The 7,355-nt window shown below is 40.4% G+C and overlaps 1 protein-coding gene across 2 annotated transcripts in view; it reads right to left on the reverse strand.

Annotated features, from left to right (window-relative positions):
• LOC120533184 (gastrula zinc finger protein XlCGF57.1-like) overlaps window positions 1-6,957 on the reverse strand; it is a 73,045-nt gene extending 66,088 nt beyond the window's left edge. For both annotated transcript variants that reach the window (XM_039759917.1, XM_039759919.1), the window contains exon 1: window positions 6,889-6,957. The gene's annotated coding sequence lies outside the window, so the exon portion shown is untranslated. The remainder of the gene's footprint in view (window positions 1-6,888) is intronic.
• Window positions 6,958-7,355: the final 398 nt, after the last annotated feature.

Below are 7,355 nucleotides of genomic sequence, written 5' to 3' on the forward strand. Positions count from 1 at the left end.
CTGTGCCAAAATGGGTTAAACACATCTGAATCGGCTCCTTCCATCTTTCAGCATGCCGTGCCTAGACCCTTCTCTAGTGCTTTTACATACTGCTCCTTATAATATGGAGACTAGATCAGAGAAACAAATTTCCATGTATGGCTATAAAAATGTTTTTTAAGATAACTTGTACTCCACACAGTTTCGTGGAGAATGGAGATAATGTTTCTGAAAGAATGGGTGCCAATGCTGGACAACAGCAAATCATATCAAAAATGCCCATGGAAAAAAATATATCTCATGTCACTCATCCAGTTGTATGGTCACAATGTGCAAAACGCATGTATGGTTTGCTAAAATATTGTTAAACAAACACTTTTGGAAAATAAAAGTAGAAAGTAGCTTCTGAATTGAAGACAGGACTCTTGACCAATGAATGAGGGGGACAGGCGGGGCTTCAATTCAAAAGTGCATGGCCAGTGTTGGTCATCATAGTCTCCCCCATGCTATGAAAAAATGTTATTATCTCCATTCTCTATGAAATTTAAAACAATTTTTTGGCCATCACTGCAAACCATATGGAGTAAGTAGCATATAAAAAATGTATATTTTTATTTTTGGGATGAGTATTTCTTTAAGGGCAATCCAGTGATGATCTGTCCTTTCAAGGCCAGGCCTGTCTTTTTCAGCTCAGATATTAATACTTCTCTACGATGTGTCCTCCTGGAGCATCTTTAGCTACACGCCCATGCTACCATGGTGTACCTGGGTGCTTCCAGGGCTCTTTTCTGCTCACTACCCATCAGAATATACAGTGCCTCCTCCCCATCATGCCCGTCTTCACCCTTGTCATAAATAGCAGACACATTATCCTATGGTCAATATTTCTTTAGGGTCAATAAACATTAAATGTCTACTGGCCCACTATATACAATTCGGGGTCTTGCACTATTTCATTACACTTTGCTTTTAATGTTACACAGTATGCTGACATAGAAGATGGTTTATCCTTGTTCCTCAATCTGTTCATTTGTCTGCTGTTACAGAGAGAGCGGCACACAGTCCCAAAAAACAAATATCACTACTGTTTACACTAAAAGTGATCACGTCATTATATTTTCTAAACCCGTCTTTTGCAAAATTGCAGTCCAACAGTGCATTGATGGGGTCCAATCGGTGTACAGGTTGAAGTTGGCAAGATTGGTTGGAATTGCGATTCACCTACTCCTAAAATTTTAATCAAAGAGTTTTCACACGTTTAATTTCTGGTCATGCACTTGGTAGTTTTAAGATTAGCAGCCGTTTGTGTGTGTGTGTGAAATCATTGTTTTTTCTTTTGCATCCCCCCAATCAACCTTTAACACCACATTAATTTACAGTTTGGCAGAGGCTGAAGGCCTGAGGAGTTTGGATTGCTCGATGTACTATTATAGGATGGACTAACTGTTTGTGTTATATAACTGCTCGTTATGATGTAACAGTGTACTGCATACAGACACGTGAAGTCATTCTGGGAAAAAAAAAAATCAAGAGTGTGGAAGAAGTAGGACCACGCTGCAACCCACCCTTTCCCTATTAATGACAGTATGGACCCCACAAATTCTGAAAGGTACAGCAAAGCCATCACCACATCTGAGCAGGCTAATCTGCAATGTCATTCAATGAAGAAGTCTGATTATAATAAATAAAAAATAACTGGCTTCTTGTTCAAGACACAACACAAATAAAGTTACTGAATTCAGTTGGCACAAAAGGGGGACACTTTATTTACAAGCTTTAATAAGGGTGACCATATGTCCTCTTTTTGCGACCTAAAAAATTCATCCTGCCAGGACTTCCAAATAGCCCGAGACATCTGTGATTTGACAAATGGTTTCATGATCACTTTTCTTTCTACAGTTGACTTGCACTCTATGTGTATTTGCATTGCTTTGAACCTTCGTTGTAGACCTCAAATTCTTACAAGAGTAACTTGCATGACTGTTTATGATGGAGCTCTATGTATCAATCCATTTACTGAACCTGCTTAATCTAATTTTACAGTCACTAGTAGGGCAACTACAACATGTTTCAAAATTTTATGTAGTGTAACTTATAATAATAATAATGCATTTAATTTATAGGACACTTTACATTAGTAGTAAATCTCAAAGTGCTACATAAAAAGTTTCAAGAAAGGCAAAACAAGTTAAAAACAGATAAAACAACAATAATTAGTAGCATTCTTGTTAATAAGACTTCCTAAATAGAAAAGTCTTTAGCTGTTTTATTAAAACAGCCCACAATCTGCTGTGTTCTTATGCTCTCTGGTAGGGCATTCCAGAGCTGTGGAGCAGTGACTGCAAAGGCTCGGTCACCCATTGTACGATGTTGGGTCACAGGGGGGCGAAGGCGGTAGGTATTTGCAAAACGGTTTCTTGTAGTAGACTAATTACCCCAATTTACAGTGGTGTGAAAAACTATTTGCCCCCTTCCTGATTTCTTATTCTTTTGCATGTTTGTCACACAAAATGTTTCTGATCATCAAACACATTTAACCATTAGTCAAATATAACACAAGTAAACACAAAATGCAGTTTTTAAATGATGGCTTTTATTATTTAGGGAGAAAAAAAATCCAAACCTACATGGCCCTGTGTGAAAAGTAATTGCCCCTGAACCTAATAACTGGTTGGGCCACCCTTAGCAGCAATAACTGCAATCAAGCGTTTGCGATAACTTGCAATGAGTCTCTTACAGCGCTCTGGAGGAATTTTGGCCCACTCATCTTTGCAGAATTGTTGTAATTCAGCTTTATTTGAGGGTTTTCTAGCATGAACCGCCTTTTTAAGGTCATGCCATTGCATCTCAATTGGATTCAGGTCAGGACTTTGACTAGGCCACTCCAAAGTCTTCATTTTGTTTTTCTTCAGCCATTCAGAGGTGGATTTGCTGGTGTGTTTTGGGTCATTGTCCTGTTGCAGCACCCAAGATCGCTTCAGCTTGAGTTGACGACCAGATGGCCGGACATTCTCCTTCAGGATTTTTTGGTAGACAGTAGAATTCATGGTTCCATCTATCGCAGCAAGCCTTCCAGGTCCTGAAGCAGCAAAACAACCCCAGACCATCACACTACCACCACCATATTTTACTGTTGGTATGATGTTCTTTTTCTGAAATGCTGTGTTCCTTTTACGCCAGATGTAACAGGACATTTGCCTTCCAAAAAGTTCAACTTTTGTCTCATCAGTCCACAAGGTATTTTCCCAAAAGTCTTGGCAATCATTGAGATGTTTCTTAGCAAAATTGAGATGAGCCCTAATGTTCTTTTTGCTTAACAGTGGTTTGCTTCTTGGAAATCTGCCATGCAGGCCGTTTTTGCCCAGTCTCTTTCTTATGGTGGAGTCTTGAACACTGACCTTAATTGAGGCAAGTGAGGCCTGCAGTTCTTTAGACGTTGTCCCTGGGGTCTTTTGTGACCTCTCAGATGAGTCGTCGTCTGCGCTCTTGGGGTAATTTGGGTCGGCTGGCCACTCCTGGGAAGGTTCACCACTGTTCCATGTTTTTGCCATTTGTGGATAATGGCTCTCACTGTGGTTCGCTGGAGTCCCAAAGCTTTAGAAATGGCTTTATAACCTTTACCAGACTGATAGATCTCAATTACTTCTGTTCTCATTTGTTCCTGAATTTCTTTGGATCTTGGCATGATGTCTAGCTTTTGAGGTGCTTTTAGTCTACTTCTCTGTGTCAGGCAGCTCCTATTTAAGTGATTTCTTGATTGAAACAGGTGTGGCAGTAATCAGGCCTGAGGGTGGCTACGGAAATTGAACTCAGGTGTCATACACCAGTTAGGTTATTTTTTAACAAGGGGCAATTACTTTTCACACAGGGCCATGTAGGTTTGGATTTTTTCTCCCTAAATAATAAAACCATCATTTAAAAACTGCATTTTGTGTTTACTTGTGTTATATTTGACTAATGGTTAAATGTGTTTGATGATCAGAAACATTTTGTGTGACAAACATGCAAAAGAATAAGAAATCAGGAAGGGGGCAAATAGTTTTCACACCACTGTATATATATATATATATATATATATATACACACACACACAGTGGGTACAGAAAGTTTTCAGACCCCCTTCAATTTTTCACTCTTTGTTATATTGCAGCCATTTGCTAAAATCATTTAAATTAATTTTTTTCCTCATTAATGTACACACAGAGTTGTTGTGTTGCCACTCCTTCGTTATTTTAGCTGTGTGCTTTGGGTCATTGTCTTGTTGGAAGGTAAACCTTCGGCCCAGTCTGAGGTCCTTAGCACTCTGGAGAAGGTTTTTGTCCAGGATATCCCTGTACTTGGCTGCGTTCATCTTTCCCTCGATTGCAACCAGTCGTCCTGTCCCTGCAGCTGACAAACACCCCCACAGTATGATGCTGCCACCGCCATGCTTCACTGTGGGGACTGTATTAGAACATTTCCAAATTTGGTGCACACATCTCATTCCAAAAAATGCTTGGCTATTAAAACAGCATCCATGAAAGGCTCAGACATTGGTGATCAAGGAGAGGTTGCATTAGAACATTAGTATGTTTCTGATCATTATCTTCTTTAGAACATTAGAACAATCTAGACGAGAACAGGCCATTTAGCCCAACAAAGCTCGCCAGTCTATCACTTATTTCTTCCAAAAACAAGTGTAGTTTTGAAAGTCCCTAAAGTCCTACTGTCCACCACACTACTTGGTAGCTTATTCAATGTGTCTATTGTTCTTTGTGTAAAGAAAAACTTCCTAATGTTTGTGTGAAATTTACCCTTAACAAGTTTCCAGCTGTGTCCCCGTGTTCTTGATGAACTCATTTTAAAATAACAGTCTCGGTCCACTGTACTAATTCCCTTCATAATTTTAAACACTTCACTCACGTCACCTCTTAATCTTCTTTTGCTTAAACTGTAAAGGCTCAGCTCTTTTAATCTTTCCTCATAATTCAACCCCTGTAGACCTGGAATCACCATGTCGCCATGTTGTGAAAAACTGCATGATCAAATAAACCCACAGTTCAGGAACAGCATTTGTCTGCGCTCAGTTGCCAGGAAGTAAGGACTTTCACTCTCAAGAGTGTATAAAATAGATAGATAGATAGATAGATAGATAGATAGATAGATAGATAGATAGATAGATAGATAGATAGATAGATAGATAGATTGGACAAGTGATGAGCAGTGCCTGGTTGTCTTCACACATACCGCTTAGAATTAAGGCCAAACAGTTCTATCTTGGTCTCATCAGACCAGAGAATCTTACTTCTCACCATCTCAGAGTCCTTCAGGTGTCTTTTAGCAAACTCCATGTGGGCTGTCATGTGTCTTGCCTCTCCTCAGTGTGTGGAGACAACCAGGCACTGCTCATCGCACGGTGGGGCAGTGGGTAGTGCTGCTGCTTCGCAGTAAGGAGACCCGGGTTCGCTCCCTGGGTCCTCCATGTGTGGAGTTTGCATGTTCTCCCCATGTCTGCGTGGGTTTCCTCCCACAGTCCAAAGACATGCAGGTTAGGCGTATTGATGATTCTAAATTGTCCCTAGTGTGTGCTTGGTGTGTCAGTGTGTGTGTGCCCTGCAGTGGGCTGGCACCCTGCCCAGGGTTTGTTTCCTGCCTTGCATCCTGTGTCGGCTCCAGCAGACCCCCGTGACCCTGTAGTTAGGATATAGCGGGTTGGATAATGGATGTTCAAGCATTGTTATATAACATGTTTGCATATTATTTTAATTGGCATGGACTGAGAAGTATGTATGTTATGCTGTCATGTCCAATATCTCGTTTAGTGTGTGGTTGTAGTAGATGAGAGAAGATTGAATAAAGGTTCAAACATGAGCCCTATAACCACTGTTATATTCTTTAATGGGATTATTCCTTGACAGATCACCGCAATGTTTTAAAAAATGTAACCAGTATATTTCAGATTTTGAATAAAATTGCTTTACCTTTATTATCTCCCATGTCAAAGTCACTGGTGTGAACATTAATTTTCAACCGGCCATAACTCAAAAGTATAAGGCATAGGAAATTTAAGTCACGGTTTGGTGTAACACCGAGATTAGGGGATTCAGATTAAGCTTCATTATTTTCATAGTAGGTCCGTCCCTGTGCTCTCGCAGTGTATGTGACAATAAAGATCGCTAATTTCGTCATAGTAAAACTCCGACACGCTTGCAGTACGGTTACACAATCAAGCGGCTTGTTGGGCACAACACAGCACAACTCTGACTTGCAGCAAAGCCTTCGGGGACGGGCGCGTTATGCGCAAAAGCTGCAGCCTCCCATTACTTCGGAAAACACTGACTCGCAGCAAACCACTAAATTATAACCACCAGATACGCGGACAAACAGAACAAACTTTACACAACTAAGATGGCCCTGTGTGTGGCATGGCGATTAACGCTTTGGACTTCAAACCCTGGTGCTGTGGGTTTAAATCCTACTGACACTGTATGACCATAAGCAAGTCACTTCAACTGTCTTTTGTCCTATTATTAAGAAGAAGAGATATGACATTTTAGATACAATGGGTCACAAGTGTGGATAAATGCGGAAGACAAATAATAATAATAATAATAATAATAAAAGAACTGGACGAGCGGTGGTGGACAAATAAAATGGGCTGGACGGTTAAGATTAAAACACACGTCTAAAACTGCATACCCCTGGTCTGTCCACTGCCCTGCACCTTTACCACGACTGTGGACGCCACCCGACCTAAACTGGACAAGAAAAGAGCGGACTGAAAACAGAAAGTCCCGTCGGGGCTCGAGCAGACCCCGCACGATACATGTGGGGAAGAAACTTCACGTGTCGCTCGGTGACTACGACCTGGGCTTTAAAATAACTGATTTAACTTTTCTTTACTTAACTTTATATATTTCAAGTACGTACCTTTTTTTTTTTTTTAACAGAGTCCCCAGCGTAACACCATCGGACTCTTTAAGACAGGTGAACGGTCCTCTTCCGTCGCTCGACTGACGTCATCGTTCTTCTGTAGGGGGCATGGGCGGGGGGATGTCGGTGGGCAGGAATACAAAAAACTAATCTTCCAACTGTACAGATGACGAGTAAATCATTACAACGGTTTCCCCTTTATAAAACGCTAGAAATGTATTTTTTCCTGTTATATTTTCGGAGATAAATGTGCATTAATGGCCAGATCTTGTGCAAAATAACTAATGCGCTTCCCTCAGTCATGCAACTTTTCTGCCAAGATGTTTATAACAGCCCTCAGCTTTGTCTTCTTAAGCATTTATTTTTCCAATGTTCTATTACATCCTCAATATAATTACGTATCTCAAAAAAAAAAAATTAAGAAAGGATTGCTTCTTGTGTTATGTAAAATTGTTATTGCGTGT

Source organism: Polypterus senegalus, chromosome 8 (assembly GCF_016835505.1).
Source record: "Polypterus senegalus isolate Bchr_013 chromosome 8, ASM1683550v1, whole genome shotgun sequence".
Lineage (NCBI taxonomy): Eukaryota > Metazoa > Chordata > Cladistia > Polypteriformes > Polypteridae > Polypterus > Polypterus senegalus.